A 21,338-nucleotide genomic window follows, 5' to 3' on the forward strand; every position below is an offset into this window, starting at 1 on the left:
AGGCGCCTGGGTGGCGCAGTCGGTTAAGCGTCCGACTTCAGCCAGGTCACGATCTCGCGGTCCGGGAGTTCGAGCCCCGCGTCAGGCTCTGGGCTGATGGCTCAGAGCCTGGAGTCTGTTTCCGATTCTGTGTCTCCCTCTCTCTCTGCCCCTCCCCCGTTCATGCTCTGTCTCTCTCTGTCCCAAAAATAAATAAAAAAAAAAAAGTTGAAAAAATAAATTTAAAAAGATGTGGGTTCCAGCATAAAGTTGCCAGTTATTAATTTTGCCATATAAAGGCACTGAGGGAAAGCTACCAACTGCTCTCAGCTTCATTTCAGAAAAGAAAGGATATGTGAATGTCAAAAAAGTTGAAAAGACGATCTCAGAATGGAGAGGATAGAGGTTCACATTGAATAGATGTAGCTTTCTGCACAATTTTCTCCCCAAATTTTACTTTTCTCCTTTCTTGTTTGAGTGAACCATCTTGGGACTCCTAGACCAGGCGAGCTTGGAGAGGATGCCTGCCCCAAGGGGCTGAGATCTCCTGGATCCAGGTCTGCCTACCCCTCTGTGCCAGCGATGGGAGGGGGCGCCAGCTGCTTCAGGTCCTGCCCTGGGGAGGTTGAGGGCAAGGGCACTGGGACTAGGCTGTTCCTTGGGGGTTCTGCTGTGAGGGCAGTCTTCACCTTGTCCCCCTCATCACCAAGGAGACCTATGAAGAGGAGGCGGAGGGAGCAGGCCTGACTGCGGTCGATAGAGGAAAATTTCTTCCTGTCTTCTTGCTCATAAAATGTTTGTGGCCAACATATTGCACAACATTCCCAGAGAGGCCACAAAAGGCAGTGCTGGGCTGGCAGGGTCAAATGGAGCTCATGGAGCCCAGCCTGTCTGCTTAGCCTTCCACCAGGCCGGCCTGAGGGGATGGGGGCAGGGAGGGGCCCGGAGTCACTGGGGTGGTGGGTGTATGGGCTTAGCTTGAGGAACATCAAAGGTGCTCAACAAATTCCTTGTGAAAAAGCGTCCACAGGGAGAGGTCTGCCAATGAGAGGTAGGAACTGATGTATTAGCTGAAACTCACATGGCCTTTACAAAATAACCAGGTACTGTCATTTAACCTTTATAACCACCCTAGGAGGTAAGTACTGATATTTCCCCCATTTTACGAATAAGAAAACGGAGGCCCAGAGGTTGAGTGACTTGCCCAAGGTCACACAGCTAGTCATTGCCAGAGCCTGGATTTGAACCCAGGAAGTCTGGATCCAGGGTCTATGGATTTAATTATTGTGCAATTATACTGTTACACTGTGGTCCTGAGCAAGGGTTACCTCTGAGTCTCCATCATCACCTGGCCATGCCTTCTCCTCTCCACTTCAGGATGCCCCAGAGTTTTCCTGGGGTTTGGAGTCACCAAGAGATGCTTGTCATTTTGTAGAGTGGAAGTGTCCCCTTGCCTAATTTGGTAGTTTAAAAAATGTGTCCACAAATTCTTTGATACTTCTTCCTTTGAGTGGTGGAGTTTAATTGTCCTCTCCTTGAATGTGGGTTGGACTTAGTGACTTGCTTACAAGGACTAGAACATAGCAGAAGTGATGGGATGTCACTTTTGAGATTAGGTTTAAAAGATGACAGTCTGTATTTTGACCTTTCTCTCTCTCTTGGACTTTTTTTTCTCTCTCTCTGGCTTTTTCTCTCTCTCTTTCTCTCTCTCTCTCATCCCAGCCACCATATAAAGAAGTTCAGGTTATCATGCTGAAGAGGCTATGTGGAGTAGAACTGAGGCGCTCCAGCTGACAGCCAGCACCGCCTGCCAGTCATGTGAATAAGCCTTCTTGGAAGAGTATCCCCCAGCCCCAGTCAAGACTTCAGAGAATGTAGCCCTAACCAATATAACTGCAATCTGTAAGAGACCACCCCCCCACCCCCCCACCAACCACAGGACAGAACCACCCAGCTAAGCTACTCCTGGATTCCTGCCCCTCCCAAACTGTGATATAATACAGGCATACCTCATTTTATTGAGCTTTGCTTTATTGCACTTTGCAGATACCGTGTTCTTTTACAAATTGAAGGTTTGCCGCAACGCTGCATCAAGCAAATCTGTTGGTGCCATTTTTTTCCCAACAGCATTTGCGCATTTCGTGTCTGTGGCACATTTTGGTAATTCTCACAAGATTTCATTATTATTTCATTATTATTATATTTTTCATTATTATTATATTTGTTGTGGTGATATGCGATCAGTGAGTATGACTTGCTGAAAGCTCAGATGCATTTTTTTGGCAATAAAGTATTTTTAACAAAGATATATACATTGTTTTTTAGACATACGGCTATTGCACAATTAATAGACTACAGTATAGTGTAAACATAACTTTTATATGCCCTGGGAAACCAAAACATTCATTTGACTGGCTTTATTGAGATGTTCACTTTATTGCGGTGGTCTGGAACTGAACCTGCAATATCTCCTAGGTGTGCCTATAAATGTTCGTTTTAAGCCACTTGAAGTTTAGGAGTAATCTGTTATACAACAATGGATAGCAGATACACTTAGCCAATCTCATGGTCTGGAATCTCCCCATTAGAGCTTCATCCATGGATTGGTTAAGTCACTGTCTCCTCCATGTTTCTCCCCAGCCCCGAGTTAAATAACAATGAGCTAATGCTGATTTGCTGAATCAGACAATGGTCACAGTCCAGTCTGGTTAGGTGATGCCATTCTGGAAATGGCACGTGGCCACTTAATCATTCTGAACCCACCCAGGCCAGGGGTGTTCACCAATGAACAGTGTTGACAGAATTATGTGACGTCAGCTTTCCTATACAGAAAAGCTACACCCTCTGCTTTAGTTGGGGGTACAGGGCAGTCATGCGGATGAGTGCTTGAGGAGAGCTGGGCTGACTGGAGTAGGGCCCAGTTTCCACAGATCCCATCTTTGGGCTCTGACATTCCTGGCCTCTCTCCATTCCTTGCCCAATAGTGGCCAAAACTTCATTCAGGAGAAACCTGCCCCCCTTCAGCATCTTCCAACCCCCTTTCAGAGTCCCCATTTTTGGCTGGCCACTGACCCGGAGTCACAAGTTAGCACAACGTGATTGTGCACATCTGAGGGTCATGGTGTGTATGTGTGAATGTGTTAGGACATGAGGTGGGAGAAATTTGTATGTAGACATATGTGCTGGTGGCTTTCATGTAGCATGCACTCATGCACATGTGCAATTGATTTGTGGGTTTCTGGGCGGGAAGGAATGTATTTGCTGCTATATTTCTGTGTGTACCTGGGGAGAGTGTATGTACACATATGTGAGAATCTGGGTGTCTGCACGATGGTTTTATCAGCATGGGGGCATGTACACTTCAGTCAGTGTGTCTGTGTCTGCTGTAATTGGGATGTGCGTCTGGCTTTCCATGGGCAGGTACCAGCACTAGGAGCGCCTGGGCTGCGGTCCTTAAAGGGTTAAGGGAAACAGGAGCCACCATAACTCTTAATCATAGCTTTGCAAGCTTAGCCAGTGCCCCTGTTGAAAAATGTTTCAAAAAGCAAAATAAATGATCTTTTAGTTACAGAAGTATTGATTTTGCCCACATCTAGTAATAAAGAGCAAGTCACCTGTAGCTAAAACTCTTGTAAAATATATTTTATACTCTAATAGTCTGCAGATAGAGTCACCCGCTGAGCACAGATGACAAATCTCCCCAGCGCGGCCTGCGCCCCCCATATTTCACGTCAGGGACGCAGTGGTGGCGCAGGCAGCGACAGAGCTGGGTCTCCCTGCGGGTGAAGACATGGCCTGGCTGGCTAGAGGAAAAGAAGACCGCCAGCTTCCTGGTACATGGCCCATTCCCCTGCCCCTCCCTGGGCACTCAGCACCAACCTGGGTCATGGTAGAGGTTCAAGACCTCCTGTCCTTTAGATAGAATGTCCCCTCCTATATCTAAATCCCTCCAAAGAAGCTCCGGCAGGCTCTCAGAGCAGGGCCATGTCTCTCTCCGCATCACCCAGGTACAGAGGCTGCCAGTTTGGGAATGTTGAGGATCTAAGAGAAGAGTGGGGCGGGGCTCCTTCCTGGTTCGAAGCCAGTTACCCTAGGTATGCACAGACATTTTCACATATATGCCACACGTTGGCCCCTCCCAGGCCTCCATGTACACCTGAAAGGACACACTCAGCCTCCAACACACACATATATTCAGAGGGACACACTTGGCACACCCCACCTATGCAAGTACACACATGTCTCACACTTGGCTTTATCCATGCACACAGACACACACACCCGGGAGCTCACCTAGTGCGCATGGAGTCCCTTCACATGGACCTGCTGTATATCTAAAGAACCAGACCACATCCACCCTGCCTAAGGAATTTTTTAAAGGAAGACTTCGGTCTGAAATGACCAAATAGTCATTTTGCTTTTGGGGATCTGAATGTGCAGAATGCTCTTCTCCCTTATTATCTATCATATATAGATAAATCTGGCCAAGCACACCTACTTTCATTTATAGGTCTCTCCACTCCTCACTGCAGGTGGGAGAGGAGTCGCTTAGGGAGGGCACCCTGATCTTTTGGCCTCCTTTATTTCCAGACGGGATGCAGCCAGGGATGAAGCCCAGGCCTGGGAGGCCACACACCTGGCTCCAGTAACCTCTTCTGCACTGACCTGCTGTCTGGCCCTGAATTTCTCTGAGCCTCTGTTTGGATGGGGACCAACATTTCCCCCTGGCATGCATAGCCTCTCCTCAGAGAAACTCCGTTCAACTTACCACGTCCCTCATCAAGGTACCCTTGGAGAAGTCAGAGTGTCCTCTCACCTCCTCAGGCACCCAGCTGGCCACCCCAACCCCCACAGTAAGGCCACCTGGGGGCAAAAGTGGTTGGAGGAAATTCAAAAGCACAGTAGGACACACCTCTCCCCCCAAATCTGGGAATGAGTAGGGTTTTCCAATCTCTGATGGCAAGGGGGTGGGTAGAGGAGGTGAGGAGGGTGTTCAGAAGAAATGGGGAGACCCACTGGGAGTAAGAAGGTGAGGGACAATTCAGGTAGTATTGGGAATAAAGCTGATAGATGGTGGGAAGGGGCCAGGAGTACTGAGGGGATTGGGGGAGCTGGGTGGGGGCAGGAGCCGGTGGGCCAGGTATGGACCCCCGCTAGGGGAGGCAGGAATGCACGGAAAATTAGCAGGGTGAGTGTGTGTTGGGGGGGGTGGGGGTACTCTGGGGTGGTTGGAGGAGGCCAGGGATATGGGCAGTGGGTATCTTTGAACGCCGCCGAGGGGCAGTAGGCCATCGGAGGGAAGGGGCAGAGCAGGTAGCTGCCCTGCGCTGGGGTTGGGGTTGGGGGGAGGGCTCTTTAAGCGGCGGCCGCGCTAATAACCTGTCCAGGAGATGGCTCGTGGCAAATTGCTTTGTTAGTCTTGTCAGCGCGGCCGGGGCCGCCGTCAGCGCGCGCCATGGATCAAGATGATGAATCGCCGCGGACCGCGCAGATGCGGGCGGCCCGCGGCCCTGCCCGAGGGTGGGGGGTGTGGGGGGCGGAGGGGGCCGCGGGGGGCCGGGCCGCCGCCATTAACTCTCGAATTAGCTCTAAGCCGCCCACCACCTAGCTACTGCCCCGGGGAGCGCCAGCCGTGGGGTCGGACTGGGGAGTGGGCCCCGCGCCCCCCATCTGGAACCAGGACACAGGCCCCCCCCTCCACTGAATCCCGGCTCATAGGGACGCAGGGGAAAGTGGGGCTCCGGGAAGGAGCATGGAGGGGCACGGTCACAAATCTGCCTGGCGAGCCTCTTCCATGGCAGCCGGGTGTGTTCCTGCAATTCGGGGATCTGGGGGCTCCTACAGAGTGGCCTCATCGGCGCCTGCCCCCTTTGCTCTCGAGCTGTGAATGGCCAAGGAGGCTTAGAGTTCTCTTTCAGAATGTATGTATATGTGTGTGTGGGGCGAGTATGGGGGGGGGGGGTTGATTTGGCATTGCTCTCTAAACCGAGCTCAGAGATGGGGCTTTAGGGAACCTCCGACCCTCATTTCCCAGATCTTTCTGCACAGATGGCTGGGACCGGTGGTCTCAGAGTTTCCAGACCTGTGAGCACCCAGTTTTCCCAAGTTCCCAAATTAACCCATCCCTTGCCTACCCACTACCTTGGTCCAATTTAGAAACATCTTCCCCAACACCCCCTTTCCCCTCTCCCCCCCCTACACAAAGGCACAGTCTGCATTCATATATTACATATTTAAACATGCACACACATATGTTATACACAAATACAGGAGTATATACACATAACTACTCATACACACATAAACTCACAGGATAACGAATGCACACAAACATACAACCACATCCCGAAATGCACTGCTTCCTCCACTCCCAGCCCCAGCAGCCCAGGAAAGTCTATTAGGGGCGGGACCCCAACCAGTCTGGGGACGCCTTCCTTTTAAGCCCTTTGAAGGTGTCAGCCACAGACACCCCCACCCCCACCCCTGGGGTAAGCGGGGAGGGTGGGGAGGTTCCAGGAGCAACCCCGGGTGGGAGGCCCTGAATCATTTCTACTTTTTAGCTCCTGTCTAGACGGTGGCACCTTTAGAATCATTTTGTTAAATCAGTAAAACCCACCCACCTTGTGGGTTGCCAAGCTCCCCATCACCCCCCCCACCTTCCTAAAGGACACCTTCCCCTTTTCCCTCCACCCCATTTTCCTCTCTTTCTATCCCAGCATGTGCCAGGGATTTTGCCCTGCCTCCATACCAATCCACAATCAGGACGCCTGGGTGTCTCAGTCTTTAAGCGTCGGACTTCAGCTCAGGTCATGATCTTAAGGTTCATGGGTTCGAGCCCCACAATAGGGTTCTGTGCTGACAGCTCAGAGACTGGAGCCTGCCTGGGATTCCGCGTCTCCCTCTCTCTCTTCCCCTCCCCCACTCATGCTCTGTCTCTCTCTCTCTCAAAAATAATAAACATTTTAAAAAAAGAATCCACAATCAACTCAGAGCCCAACACTGTGCTGCAATGTCTGTGGAAGTACACCAGGGTGGGAATATGACAGAGACGATTTCCACATCGTCCCCTTGTGTGGAGGCCTGTGTGTCCCCGCAAGGCAGTGCGGGATTCTCCAGGTGCCTAGGAATTCCAGTCTGTGAAGGCCCAGTGTGTTCCACGAGGCTTGAGATATACTGGCCACCCAGCCTCCACCTCCACACCTCTGGGACTGGGACAGCTGGCACTGGCAGGCCCTGAGATAAGAGGGGTTTCCCCAGCTGGCCTCAGAGTCTGTATGGCAGACAATTTCCCTCAAGGAGCAGGTGCTCCCATCACCTGGAACCCTCAGTAGCACTGGGTTCACCAGCAGAACCTGTGCTATCCTCAACAGTCTTGCTCTGCAAGTCTGGGCCTGGCAGACCTGGCCCCAAGTCAGGCCCTGGCTGGGTTGGGGTCTCCACCCCTTCAGTCTGCCTGGCAGCCCCTGTCTTGTCTGAGGCAAGGACTAAGGGGGGATGAATTGGAGAGCTGGGTCCCTGGGCAAAGAAAGATGAAGCCCCTTCCTACCGGGAAGGGAGTCCCAAATGAAGCCAGGATTCCTCCTGGGGGGGGGGGGGAGTGCCCTCAGCAAACCCTCCTGCTACCACCAAGCAGAGATGGCTTGAGGCTGGGAGAGAGGGATTCCACATCTGTGCTACACAGAAGGGACTTCATTTGTGCATCTCTAAATGGGATGCTCCACGTGTGCACTCATATCTAGGTCTCTGTGTGTGACTGAATGACTGTATATGTGTGTAGGGGGTTACAATTTTCTCCAGGATGATCTTTGCACATGTGTTTGTGTGTGGAGGGCAGCCAGGTGGGGGCGCAGTGTCCTTCCCACCATTTGTCCTGCTTGTGGAGGGCCTGGCCAAAGTCTGGATAATTTAAGCCAAAGAGACAGGCTTAGGTACCCCCCCCCTTCCCTCGCTTCCCTCCTCCTCTCTCCCCTCCCTCACAGGGCTGGATCCCTGAAGGGAAATTAAAAGGTTATTTAAAGCCCCCGCCTCCACCTTTCTTGTCCCTTTAAATGGAGCCTAAACGGTTTTGCTTTGGCAGAAGAAATCTTTTCTGGAGCTTTGGGGTGGGGGTGGGGGATCCTGGTGGGAGAGAAGGGTCTAAGCAGCCTAATCCTCTTACCGCCCCCTCCTCTCCCCTCCCTTCTGAGGCCCACCACTCCCTACCCCCCCCCCCCCCCCCCCCCCCCCCGCCTGAGGCACTCAGCCCCTAACTCTGCCTGGGGATCAATCCTCAAATCTATCCATGGCCCCTTCTGCCCTGCCCAGGCCCAAATTCTTGACCTCCTCTACCCATTCCAGGACTCTGAAACTTACTGGTAGCATCAGGCAGCCAACACCTCCCACCTCTTTGTGCCTTTGCCTCTAAGTAAACAGCCCAGCTCCCAGAAGCTACTCTTACTGGAGGGAATGCCAGAACCAGGGTCCAGCTGCTCCAGCCCCAAGTTTAAGACCATGTGCTCATCCTGTGTCTGTCTTACACGCAGTCACCTGGATCCACAATCATGCTTGGACTCACAATTGCACAATGATTGGTTATACACACAGAAAGGACTTACGGCCACAATTACACATGGACTTGCGGTCCTGGGAGCACTGGTTACAAGGACACACTCTATATCTGACTCGCCGTTGCTACCACTGTGGCCAGAGACAGACTGCACAGAATCCCAGCCACACAGGGACACACACTGTATGCACCCTACATCCTACACACACTTGGCCAAGTGCCTCTCTAGTCACCTCCACGGACAGCCTCAACACGATCAGTCGTCACTTGGGCACCACCAGTAGCGTCTGCGTTAACCTGTCCCTCTGGCACGCACCTCAGACACACCTTTCAGAAGGCTGGGCTCCTTCACCACCTGGCCCCAAAGGCGGCTCCCAAACGTCTTCTTCCTGTGAGCCGGTCCTGCCTGCAGGGAGTAGGGCACTGGCAGGAATGCGAGGGCCCCAGGCCCAGGATTTTCCCCATGTGGGCCAGGAACCGGGTGTCTGTCCCCCTTGAAACAGGTGCGTGTGCTGCGTGGGAAGCTGAGTCCCACATCCACAGCCTCTCGAAGAGGCCTCCAGCTTGCCAGACAGGAGGCCGGCGGTTAGGAGCGCCATCCTGTGTATGGGCTGAGTGCGTGAGCGGCGAGTGCTGATTTCGGGTTGTAGGGTGCTGTGGTGGCGCGGGGACGGCAGGGCGGCCGGTGGTGTGGGACCCGTAGGGAGAGTGCGTGTCTGTGTGCGCGCGCAGCTCAGGACCCATCTTGGAGGGACGGTGGGGGGCGGGGGTCAGCCAGAGCGCCCCCATGCCAGCTCCACTAATTCTGGCGCTAAGCCCCCAGTCGCGGGTGCGGCCTTTTGAGGGAAAGGTTTGTCAAGACCCCTCCTCGTCCCAGGAATTGGCCTGCGGCTTTTGCAGAACCGAGAGACGCAGAGATCCCGGGACTGGAAGACCGAAAGATGAAGATTCGGAGAAGCTGACGGACGCTGGCCGGGCCCACAGACCCACCGACGGTGGGACCCTCGCGTCCTAGGCCAAGAGTGGTTCCACTGCACCAGCAGGGTGGGGCGGGGCGGGGGCGGGAGCGACGCGTGATTGGCAGCCACCGGGGCCATTAGGGATCGCGTGGGCCCGCGCCGGGCGCCCGGGAAACGCCGTTTAAAACTCCAGCCTCGGCCGCGGCGCGCGTAGATGGCAGCGGCGGCGGCGGCGTGGCCCGGGAGACCAGGTGCGAGCGGGCGGAGCCGATGGGGCCGGGTCGGGAGGGGAGCGGGGCGGGGAGGACACGGCCCGAGAACTCTGGGGACCGCCTCCCCTCCTGTGGTCCTGCAGTCCAGTACCAGCTGGGAGGATTGGAAAGTTTGCTTGCGGTCAGGGACTTGGAGACAAGACAGACTGCGCAGGGACAGAGGAAGCAGAAGGGAAGGCCATAGACGCAGATTCGAGGAGAGAGGGAGACACACAGGGTCAGACAGAGGGAACGATACCCAGGGCTGAAAACGGAGTCAGAGCGCGCAGAACTCGAAATTCCGAGTCAGAAAGAGAGAGGAGAGCCGTGGGCAGAAACACGCCGCGGCCGAGACGGAAGCTTGGCCCGCGGAGACGCAGGCACCCGCAGAGAACGCTTCAGATCCGTCACGGTTTTGCCTCATTTGGAAGATATTACTTCGCCCTTGAAAAAAAAAATACAAAAAAGGTTTGGATATTAAGCGGAGACAAATCCTTCTCAGTTTGGAGGGGGGCGGGGAGGAGGTGGCCGGGGTAATGCGGAGCAGATGCGCCCCGGGCTTCGAGAAGCCCGGGGCCCAGGCTGGGGAGGGGGCGCGGCCCGAAGCCCAGGTTCCCGCTTGGGGAGCGCAGGGGCTGCCCACGCCTCCCCGGCTTCGGAGTTCACGCCGCCTGGTGAACCCCTCGGTGCCCGGGAAATTACCCGGGATCCGGCTCAGGTCCCGCCCGCGCGGCTCCGGCTCAAACTCCGCCGCCGGCGAGTGCGCCTTTTCTCTCGGGATTGCGATTCTGCACGAATTTTCCAGTTAGGGATTGTTCAGCGCTCAGTCTACCTCTGTCTGCGTAAATGCGACCTTGGGCTAGGGTACTTCAGGTGGATGTTTGGGGCGCGGTGGGCCCAGTCCCGTAGAATTCGTTTTTGCCTTCTGCGGCCCTGGCTGGCGTGGGTCGGGTGAGCTCAGGCGGGGAACCGCAGGCTGGGTCTAGTCCCTGGAGCGGCTCTCACGGTGCATTGGGAGGAGAGGTCAAGGGGCTAGGGAGCTGCCATGGTCTCTCGTCTTTGGGCCTCCCACCCCGGGTGGCCGTGATCCGGTTCTGGACGGGAATAGGCGGTGTCCCGGGACACCCATAGCTTAACTTTGTCACCCGTCACAAGTTCCCGGGCTCTGCGCTGGGGCCGCGACGGCCCCGGTGGTGCGGTGGGGTGCCTAGGCGCAACCTTTCCTCCTCCAAATTCAACCCGAAATTGGGGATCGAACTTTTCTGGATTCTGGCGGCGGCAGGAGGGGAGCTCTTTGGGCTGGATGTTCAATAAGGAGGTCTGGATGGGGTGCTGGGATCCTCGGCCTTTTTGTCTTCTTTCGGTTTTGGAATCCCCCCAAGCAGGGGACCCGCGCAGTCTCCCGCGCAGTCTCAGGGCCGGTTCTGCCCGGGACACTGGGCGCCCTTTTTCGTTTTAGAAAAGTCTGCAGAGGCCCTTGGCCAGCTCAGCCTGTGCTTGTTTTCTGAGGCTCCCCTGGTTTAAGGACTTCGGGAGGAGAGGAGGGCTTTGCAGACTCGGTGGGCCTTGCAGAGGTGGGGGTGGGGGTCGGGGGAAGGCAGTTCGCACCGCGGAGGTGGTTCGCGCCGAAGCCCTGGAAACTGCAAGTTCCCAGTTCGCCGCCGCGACGGCGGGGCGGCCGCTGTCTCTTCCACTCTTGAGAGCTCTGGATCCTGTGCGCTGCAGGCGGGTTGGCCGAGTCTAGTTATCTCCCTGGGAGGTCTTGTCGTCTATTAGTTTTAGGTGGGGTGGAGTGAGTTGTTTTCAATTTTGCAGGGATTCGCGTTTCACGTCCCCGCATTTCCAGTCCTCCCCAAAAGGGAAAGCAGTCTGACCTAAGGACGGTGAATTTAGTCCTCCCCTCTCTGCCAGCCAGCTGTGCTTATGTGTGTGAAGGCGGTCAGAAAAAAATCGAATTTGCTACCTAGTGAGAGCAAATTATCCAGATAATTGGTTCAAATCTCTCTCCTCTGTGGCTGGGGTAGACACAGTCTTTGGATCAGAAGCAGGGAATCCCTACTCAGGATAGGGGTAACCACCCCCACCCCTGCAGACCTTTCCGTCGGGGACTCCTGCTACCACCTGAGAACCTGGCTGCGGTTGCAACAAACCCCGAGTGGAAATCCGAACAGGGCAAAGGTGCAGAGGAGTGGAAACCCGCTCCAGGCGAAGTCAACCGGGAAGGCGACCACCCTGGGCCTCTGGATGGGTTCTGCCTGTGGGCCGGCTTGCGGGTCAGCTTCAAGAGGAACGGGTGAGTGTCTGGGGGGGCCCCTGCACCCTGTCACTGCCACTTTCACGAGTGGCATCCAGTGTGGTCATGCAGTTGGAGCCATTTCTCTGCTCAGATACAAACGACTTGCTCTGGAGACCTGGCACACCCACTCACACTCTGCCTGGTGGATCTTGAGCAGGAAACAGTTTCCAGGGCCCCTGGGGGCCAACGCTATTGTGGACTAGGAATGAGGGATCAGTTACAGCCCTCTTTGCCAGCTTCCCTGAAGCCTGGGTTCTGGGAGACTGGAGTACCCTGACCCTGGCTGTAGGTTGAGGAGGCAAAGGGGAGAACCTGACCAAGGGGCACAGACTCCCACCTCCATCTCTGTACTAATCCTGCACGCGCGTGCGCGCACACGCGCACACACACACACACACACACACACACACACGGAGCCACACAGACACACATATGCTGACTGCCACACAGAGTCAGACGCATGGGTTAGAGTTACCTGGGCTAGGGGTAGCTAAAATACACCCAGGTGAGAAGTTACACAGGTAGAGGAACACACACACTTAGGAGCACACAGGCAGATCTGCCGGATGCACACTCACAAAACCCCTCTGACAGACACAGGTACACACTGGTTAAACTCACACGGACACTCACTGCACATCACACATACGCATGCACCGTCCCCCCTGCCCCCCAACGCTGGGATGCGCAACAACCCACTTCTCCCACTTTAGCGGTGCAGCCCAAGGGCCTGTGCGTCTATGACTGGCGTCTGGCCGCTGCGCTCCCAATTCCCGGGCCTGCTCTCTCCGGATCTCTGGTCCCTGTGGAGCCAACCCCCCCTCCCTCTCGTTCCCATTCCTCTCCTCCTCCCCCGCCCCTTCCCCGCAGTCCCGCTCGGCCGCCCTGCGGTGCCCATGTAAATGACAGCAATAAATATCTAATCAAGGCCCGGGGCGACGCCGCCGCCGCCCGCCAAAGCCCATTACAGAGCGGGCGGGCGCAGTAGGGAGGGGTGCTAGGGGGAGGCGGGTGAGCTTCTAGCGGAGCGTATGGTCCGGTCTGGACCTTCGTCCTGCACTGAGTACCCCTCATCTCTGACCTCGGGTGAGTCACTGCTCCTCCTTGGCCTCAGTTTCCCTTTCAGTAAGAACGGCACTGAGCCGCGTCCTCCGTTATCCCGTCCGGCCCCCTGCCACTCAGCGATCTCTCTTGCTGTTTAGTGACTCGTCCGTTCTTCGGACAACTTATTTAACACAGCCCCACTGCTGCCGGATGGGCGGAGATCCCAGCTCACACAGACACGGAATCACAGCTCTGGCTCCGACTGATTTTCGAACTTAAGCCAGGTTACCGGCGGCGGCAAAGTGGAGAGTTGTATGGATCCGCGACAACCAGGCCGGAGTGCCTTTCCCAGACGGGGTCACTCCTTGCGGGTCAGCCTGTGCCGCTGAGGGTGTTACTTCAGTGCGTCCAGGTCACTGGAGCCGGCTTCCAGCCTCCACAGCTCTATCCTCCAGGGTTTGGTTGTATCCCGGCGGCATTCGTCTGCGCGCAGGGCGGGAACCAGGCTCTCGGAGCAGGCACGACGCACTCCTTCCCGAGTTCCTCTCGCGGTCCGAGACCCAGAGCCGGGCTTGGAGCAGCGGCTCCGCAGGGACGCCGCAGTCCGTGTTCCTCTGCACCGGCACGGGCCTGGGTCTGGACGAGCGCGGGGAAGCCCACTCGTCCCCGCCGGAACTCTGGTCCGGGGCGCACCGGGCGAGCAAGACTGCCTCCTCTCGCCCGGGAGAGGCGGGAACATGCTGACCGCCGCCTCTGCACCACCCTGGCTCTGACCAAGTCTCTTCGGTCTTCCCTCATGTTCTAGCTGCATCTGTGCTGGAAAAGAAGTGGAGAATCCAGCAATTATTTCGAGTTCTACTCCCAGGGCCCGCGGTCAGGCCTCCCCTGCAACAGACTGTCCTCAAGAGCCCACGCTGCACGGGATCTTGAGAAAAAAGAACAAAAATCAGCCTCTCTCATCTTTTCTCCTTCTCTCTGCCGCATTTCACTGCCTTAAAATTAACTCCAGCCGCCTGATTTCTTTGCCCCCCCCCCAACATTAAGCACCTCAGAAAACCAGAGGAGGGTAGGCAGAGTGGCCTCCCTTAGTCTCAGCCCATTAGCCTGCGGGGGGCTAATTACCCCAATTAGCTTCTGATTTATAATTAATGGCTCGGACCAAGGGATAATTGGATGTTAATGGATAACAGTTTGTGTAGAGAACTAAGCTCCTGGGCTCCTCCAGAGGGCCATGGGGGTGGGGTCTGTCCTGAGACCTACCTCAGACCCTGGAGATCTCCACACTGGCGGGCATTCCCCATCCCTAAACTAAGAGGGGAGGTAAGAATCTCCTTTGAGGAACTGATGAGCTCTAGGTGCCAAGAGACCAGCATCCCATCTGATCTGACCCTTGCAAAGCTACAAACCCTGAGGCCCACCTGAGCTCTTTGGCTCCAAATCCAGGACCGCTTTGGGGGCCCGCAGCTGAAGGGGGCCGTTGGGATTTCTGGACCTCAACAACAGCCCATTCCCTACCCACATGGATCAAGCAGTGTGGGATTAGTGGTAGCAATGTGGGGTCATGGTACCTGTATCAAATGCCACTGGGGGGTGGGGCATGGCCAAGGTGAGAGCAGTGGCCAGGGCTCCATTTGGTACAGGGTCAGAGCTCAGTCTGTGGCAAGGTCAAGGTCACAGCTATGGCCAGAAGGTGGTTTGGCTTCTGGTGGGGACATGCGGTCTTTCCTGATGCAGTGGGATAGGGCAGGCAAGTGAGGAGGGGGACTCTGGGCCTTGGCTCACTCAGTTCTGGGCTCTACTGCCCTTATCACATCTCCTAACGCTGGTCTCTTCTCCAGGGCATCTGACTATCTGACCATTCCCCTAGAATGGGGCTGGAACTCCTTACATTACCCCAGAGTCCATTACCTGACCAACAGTGGCTCTCTTTACTTGAGGAATGAGCATCTAATGTCCCCTCTGCTAGGTACTGAGTACTGGCTCCGGAGCCAGATCTTGCCCTGTAGGAGACCCCTAACTGATGAGTTCTTGGTGAGCATTGAGTTAGACTCAGCACTGTGGAATTGGACTCCCTGGATTTCATCCTGGCTAAGCTGCTTAGCTGTGTGGCTTTGGGCAAATGACTTCACCTCTCTGAGTCTCAGGTCCCTTATCAGACAAATGGGAATTATGAATTTGTTATGAGGATTAAATGAGATGCTGCCTGTCAGGTCTCTATCAGGATGGCTGGTAAAAATAGTTATTATTATATCTTGGGTGAAGGGCAGGCAGATGGACAACTAACTATAATCTGGTGAGGTAATGCTATGATAGGAGTTCAGAGAAGTCACCTGACCCAGGCTGGGGTGTCAGGGGAGGCTTCCAGGAGAAGGGGGTGCCTAAGCCTAGTGTGAGGGATCAGGAGTTTTTCAGGTAATGCTGGTGGAGGAACAGTGTTCCCAGAGTGGAAATGATGAATTTGGAAATGGCTTTCAAGAAAGTTGTCTTTGAAGGGACCAGAGAGAACTGTTCTGAGAGATGAGTCCTTTTGTTTTAAAAGGGGGACATGGAAACAGGTTTAAATGTGCACTGATAGGAGCGGTGGGGCTGGGGTTGGCAATCCAGGGGATGAGGATCTCAGGGAGGGGCATGTGCCCTAGATTCCCTAGCTCTTAGACACCCAGAAGCGAATGATGCCACGTTTCCAGCCATTAGCCCTTAGATGTGTCTCTAGAATGTGTCCTTGGCCATTTCCTGTGGTCTTGCTGGCCACCTTGAGTCACTGATTTGTTGGTGCCCTGGCCCATCCCCTTGGGAGGGAGGCCATGCGTGGGGGAATCTGGCCCCTGGCAAGGCGACAAAGTGGCTGGTTCCTGGGCTCTCTGCACCTTTGAGTACCTGATGCTGACGGTGGAGACTTTTGGAGTTGGAGGGTTCAGCTGTGACCTGAGAGTGAAGCTGTAAAACAGCATCTGAGAGGGAGCAGCTAGGGATGCTTCATCTCAAGTCTGCCCTCAGACCTGGTGGCTGCAGGCTCCTTGCTCAGGGCAGGGCCGGGCTCTCGGTGGCCCCCATACAGCATATGCTCCCATTGCTCTTTCTGGACAACTCAGAACTAAGGACTGATGTGGGAATAGGGGCACTTATTAGGATGGGGGCTCAGCCATTCCAGTTCCCAAACAGGTCAGCCAAGGGTAACTCACCTCCCTTGAGCCTCAATCCCTCCTCTGTAAAGTAGAGATGACAATAGTGCCTCCTTCATAGAGTTGAGGTAAGAAATTGGTGAAGTTACCGCAGTTGAGTATCCGGCATGTGCCAGGCACAGAGCTTCTCTTAAAATCTTGGGCTCACCTGCTCAGAGCTGGAAGTCTTTAGCTTCCACGCTCTAACACACACACACACACACACACACACACACACACACACACACACGTATGCACACACATGCACACATATGAAGGAATCTTTCCTCCTTAGCCTCCCTCAGGTGGCTGGCCAGCCCTGGGTTACACACTTCTCATGATTGAGATTTCTTTCCCTTCTGGGGCAGCCATTTGGTCAGTAGTAGGGAGGACCCTTGCCAAGGTCACACAGCACCCTGGGGTTGGGGCAGGAGCTCTGGCGTGGTGCTCCTGGGCTTGTGTATTTATGTTCTGCTACCTGCCAAGCAAAAGGCCTGTTGGTCTCCAAACTGCTAGGTAGGAAGGACGGCTGCAGGGGGCCTCTCCCCACAGAGGATCACCGGGGATCCTGTGGGGCTGAAGGGCGGCATTTCTCAGGGAAGGAAGTCTGTAGCAACAGTCTCCCTTCAATCCTTCCTGCTGCCATTGACACCCAGGACTAGCCCTCACTAGGGCCAATTCCTGGGCCACACTTTGGAGATGAATCCCAGATAGATCCTCAGTGACCTGGGCTTCCTGTCCTGCCTCTACCACTTAACAACGGTGGGACCTGGAGCAGGTGGTTTTACCTCCCTGAGTCTCAGTTTTCTCATTCATATAATGGGGACAATAATTCCTACCCAGTCGGCTTGTGCTGAAGCTGGTGAGTGAGAAGGGGGCTTGGCTCACAGTGGGTGTCACTGAAAGGAAGCTGTCATTGTTAATGAGATAATGTGTCTGACCAGGCTTGCAACAGAGGAGGCAAGTCCTCGGAGAATGTTGGTTCCTCCCCTCCTGCTTTCTTTCCTTCCCTTTAAACAAAGTTGTTCTGCCCTGCTCCCCACCGTGTGTGGGAATGAGAAGAAACTGAGGGGGAATTAAAAGTTCAGAACAGGAGAGGAAGAGGTGAAGAGAGATGGCGTGGGTCTGTGGGGGTGCTGAGCTGGGTGTGACCGAAGGAGGGGTCCACTTTCCTGTTAATCAAAGACGCCTTGCGTGTGGTTTCCTAGCGGTCCTGCTGTTAATTTATAAAAAATGCCCCCTAATAAAATTCTGCTTGATTCTTCGATTGGCTGGGCATTAGGCCGCAGCCAGCAGCGACGCGGGGACATAACGGATGCATTTGCAGATTTGGAAAATTAAAGCCATCTATATGGCGCCTGTGGCGGGAGATCCGCCGATCTGCTTGCTTAATGAAATATAAAGATTCTTTTAACCAATGTAAGCACAATTCGACAGCTTGTGAAACGCGGCCGCGCCGTGATGGATGGCTCTCCTGGCTCGCCAGGAATTGCGGGGCGGCACCTTTTAAATATATAATTGATTCTGTTTGGAGTGTGCAGTGGGCTGAGCCCGTGCAGGGCCCGGCCTGGGGCCAGGAGTGCAGGGCCCTGTTCAGAGGCTCCCACAGGCTCTGCAGGACTCCAGCTTGGGTGGCTCTTGGCCTCACCATGGGACCTGGATGTGGGTGGTGTTCCAGCCACTGGGCCTGGCTGAGGACCCCGGGGCCAGGTCTGGGCTGCCCTGATTGCTGGAAAAGGGCACATTGAGCAGGGTTCTCCCCAAACCCTGGCTTCAGGTCATGGGGACAAAGGAGGTGGTGGGACTGGGGCTCTAAGTGTCCATTTTCTGGCCTGAGGGCCATAGCCCATTATGGTGGCCCTGCTTCTTTCACTATTCCCTCACCTCTCTTAGCCTCTGGTTCTTTGTCATCCATTCAGCATTTATTAGTTACTGAACGCTGGCTGTGTACCAGGCTCTGTGCTAGGTGTTGCCGAAACAAAAAATGGAGAGGACAAATCTATTCATTTTCTCCGCGTTGCTCTTTCTGTCTCTCTGCATCAACTCCATCTCCTTGGTTTTTCCCCTTTTTCCTCCTCGTGCTTCTCTCTTGTCTTCCCTCAGACCTTTTTCTGAGGGTCCCATTTAGTGTATGCTCCTCTGATCATACACACACACATACATTCATTCATGCACATGGGCCCCCAGACGTGCACACACAGAGACATAAATAACTGCACATACGCACGTAGACACAGATAGATACACATGCAGGTATGTGGCCAATCACACAGACATGGGCACACATGAACACTGAGATGAACTGCACGCTGTGTGCTACCACATGTGTGTAGCTCGGGTGGTAAGTGGCGTCCACAGATCTGGGGCCCTGATGTCCACCTGGAGTGAGGAGGAGTGTGAGGCTGGGGGGAGAGGAGCTCGGCTGTCAAGATTTGGGCTCACACGCAGCCTCATCTCACAACACACGCACACACACATTTATACACACGTGGAGACACGGACACACACATGCATGCATGAGCATGCACACTGGGGAGATGTGCTTTTTCTCTGCTGTCGTCCTGTTGCCTTGGATCAAATCAGAGATGCTGGGAGTCAGGGAATGGAACATGCCGGAGTAAGAGCCTGCGTGACTGGGGTTAGGAAACACTAGCTGGTGGGAAGAACCTCACTGTGAAAACCTGTTCCACCACTTCCTAGCTGCTTGCCCTTTAACAAATTCAACAGTCGTTCTCACCTTCCTTTTTCCGCATCTGATAAAAACAGTCCCTACCTCCCATGGAGCTGGGAGGATTGATGGAGATGGCTGCTGATGTATCCAAGGCACTTTATAAATAGTTGTTATTATTAATTTATTCATCCAATCCTCATCTCCTGAGCCGTGCCTCTGTGCCAGACCTTGTGATCTGGGCTGGGGTGGGGAGTCCAGAAATGCATGAGATACGCCTTTTACCCTCAAGGAGCCCAGTCTAGTAAGGGAGGTAGGAGTATCACCACACTATTCCGATTCAGGTGCTAGAAGAAGAAAAGCCATGGAAGGTGCTTTGTGTGGTGAGCAAGGGCTCAGAGAGTGTGTTCAGTAAACAGGAGTTGTTTTCGTTGCTTTCTTGTTATTGTTATCATCATTTCCCTGACCCGAGCTTAGTTATCTGGAGCCTAGAGAGAAGAGAGATACCTTCTTAGGGATGAGTTGGGAAAGGCCCTGTTTCCAAGGAGGTTGAACTAGGTCTTGATGGAGAGGGAGGGATTTGTCAGGTGAAGGGGGTGGAAGGGAATGGTGTTTCAGGTGGAGGGCCCAGCAGCAGCAAAGGCATGGAGGTGACAAGAGGGAGTGGCAGGTAATCGGAGATTGCTGGGTGCTGGGGAGAGGGAGGGCATCAGGCTGAAGGGGTGGGCAGAGGCCAGACAGGGAAGGTCTTGGAGACCTTCAGAGGACCAGTGAGCTGGGGCAGTTGTGGCGCCGAGAGAGGTACCTCTCTTGGCTTTAGTTAATAAAGACTTGTCGTGCATCAAAAGCTGTGAGATCAGCAATAATTAAGTCAATTAAAATGTCACCACATCAACAGCAATGAGTTTTAAAGCAACAGAGCCCTGCAGAGGTGGGGGAAGGGGATGGATAAAATTACTTCTAAACTCTGTTCCGTCTTCCCCACCTGGAGCCTGTGACACATCCTGGGGCCTGGCTCCATCCCCACATCCACTGAAACATGTGGATAACCCTCCCCAACTCCTCCCTCAAAAAAGGAAAGAAAGAAAAAAATATATAAATGTGGAAATCACCAGTAATCCCATCTGCTATCTCCCAGAGATAACCCCCGTTAACATTTCAGGGTATAACCTTCTAGACTTCTTTTCTATGCATATTTATACATACATTACAAAAATGGGATCATATCATGCGTACTGTTACCTATTTCTTCCACTCAACGATATATTGTGAACATCAGCACATACAGATCCATATCATTGTTTCAGACTGTGGCACTGTATTCCATTGCGGGCATGACTGTCCCCTCATTTACTGAACTAACCCTCTCTTGATGGACAGTGAAGTTTCCAGTTGCTTACCATCGTAAGCAGGGCTGTGATAAACATTCCTGGACATACATCTCTGCATATTTGAAGGATATATTTCTGGAAATGGAATCATTGAGTCAAATGATGCTCTTTCTAAAGGCTTTTGATGCTAGGAACTAAAGCTCTTTTGTCAGCAAAGTCGGAGGAGGAAGGGATCATTTTCTACTCCTCTAGATAATCCTGGGTAATAATTTTTTTTTTCATATTTGCTAATCTGATTGGTGAAAAATATTGTGACTTACGGTTCCTATTTTTATTTCTTTGGTTACAAGGAAGGCTAAGCTTTTTGTCATAGATCAGATGGCTATTTGTGTTTTTCCTAATAAGTTGTCTCTTTAGTTACTTTGCTGTCTTTTAAGGTGACCATCTTTTTGTTTCTATAGAAGAGCTTTTTATATATTATGGATGTTCTCTTATTTTTATTTGTGTTATTTATTTTTATCAATTTTGCTATGTCATATATATGGTAAATATTTTTCCAGGTTTGTTGTTTGCCTTTTAGCTTTGTTTATGGTATATTCTATTATACAGTATTTAAATTAAATTTTAAAAATGTTTATCTTTGAGAGAAAGAGAGGGAGACAGAGTGTGAGCGGAGGGCGGGGGGCAGAGAGAGAGAGAGAGAGAGAGAGGGAGACACAGAATCCGAAGCAGGCTCTAGGCTCTGAGCTGTCAGCACAGAGCCTGACGTGGAGCTCAAACTCGCAAACCGTGAGGTCATGACCTGAGCCCAAGCCGGAGGCTTAACCTCCTGAGCCACCCAGGTGCCCCAGTATTTACATTTTTTTAATGTTTATTTAATTTTGAAAGAGGGGGGGAGAGAGACAGAGAGACAGAGAGACAGACGGAAAGGGAGACAACGAATCTGAAGCAGGCTCCAGGCTGAGCCACCCAGGCACCCCTCTATTATACAATATTTAAACACTATGTCACCATGTCTGTCCTTCTTCCCTCTTAGATCTCTGCCTTTGGGGTCATGTTTATAGTGTGTAGAGTGGGCTTCTTTAAGTAAATGTTGTTGGGAGG

The 21,338-nt window shown here is 53.5% G+C and overlaps 1 protein-coding gene and 2 long non-coding RNA genes across 4 annotated transcripts in view; 2 read left to right on the plus strand and 1 right to left on the minus strand.

Moving 5' to 3' along the window:
• The window catches only part of LOC123379597, a 14,800-nt gene extending 12,484 nt beyond the window's left edge, over nucleotides 1-2,316 (plus strand). Inside the window, exons 2-3 of the long non-coding RNA XR_006584244.1 lie at nucleotides 458-536; nucleotides 1,702-2,316. This is a non-coding gene — a long non-coding RNA (uncharacterized LOC123379597). The remainder of the gene's footprint in view (nucleotides 1-457; nucleotides 537-1,701) is intronic.
• The window catches only part of LOC123379598, a 17,630-nt gene extending 7,918 nt beyond the window's left edge, over nucleotides 1-9,712 (minus strand). Inside the window, exon 1 of the long non-coding RNA XR_006584245.1 lies at nucleotides 8,852-9,712. This is a non-coding gene — a long non-coding RNA (uncharacterized LOC123379598). The remainder of the gene's footprint in view (nucleotides 1-8,851) is intronic.
• DMBX1 (diencephalon/mesencephalon homeobox 1) overlaps nucleotides 9,597-21,338 on the plus strand; it is a 23,440-nt gene continuing 11,698 nt past the window's right edge. Inside the window, exon 1 of one of the 2 annotated variants that reach the window (XM_045035751.1) lies at nucleotides 9,597-9,734. The gene's annotated coding sequence lies outside the window, so the exon portion shown is untranslated. Of the gene's footprint in view, nucleotides 9,735-11,340; nucleotides 12,028-21,338 lie in introns of those variants that run through there. The other variant, XM_003990053.4, reaches the window with a different exon arrangement.

This window comes from Felis catus, chromosome C1 (genome assembly GCF_018350175.1).
Source record: "Felis catus isolate Fca126 chromosome C1, F.catus_Fca126_mat1.0, whole genome shotgun sequence".
Classification (NCBI taxonomy): Eukaryota; Metazoa; Chordata; class Mammalia; order Carnivora; family Felidae; genus Felis; species Felis catus.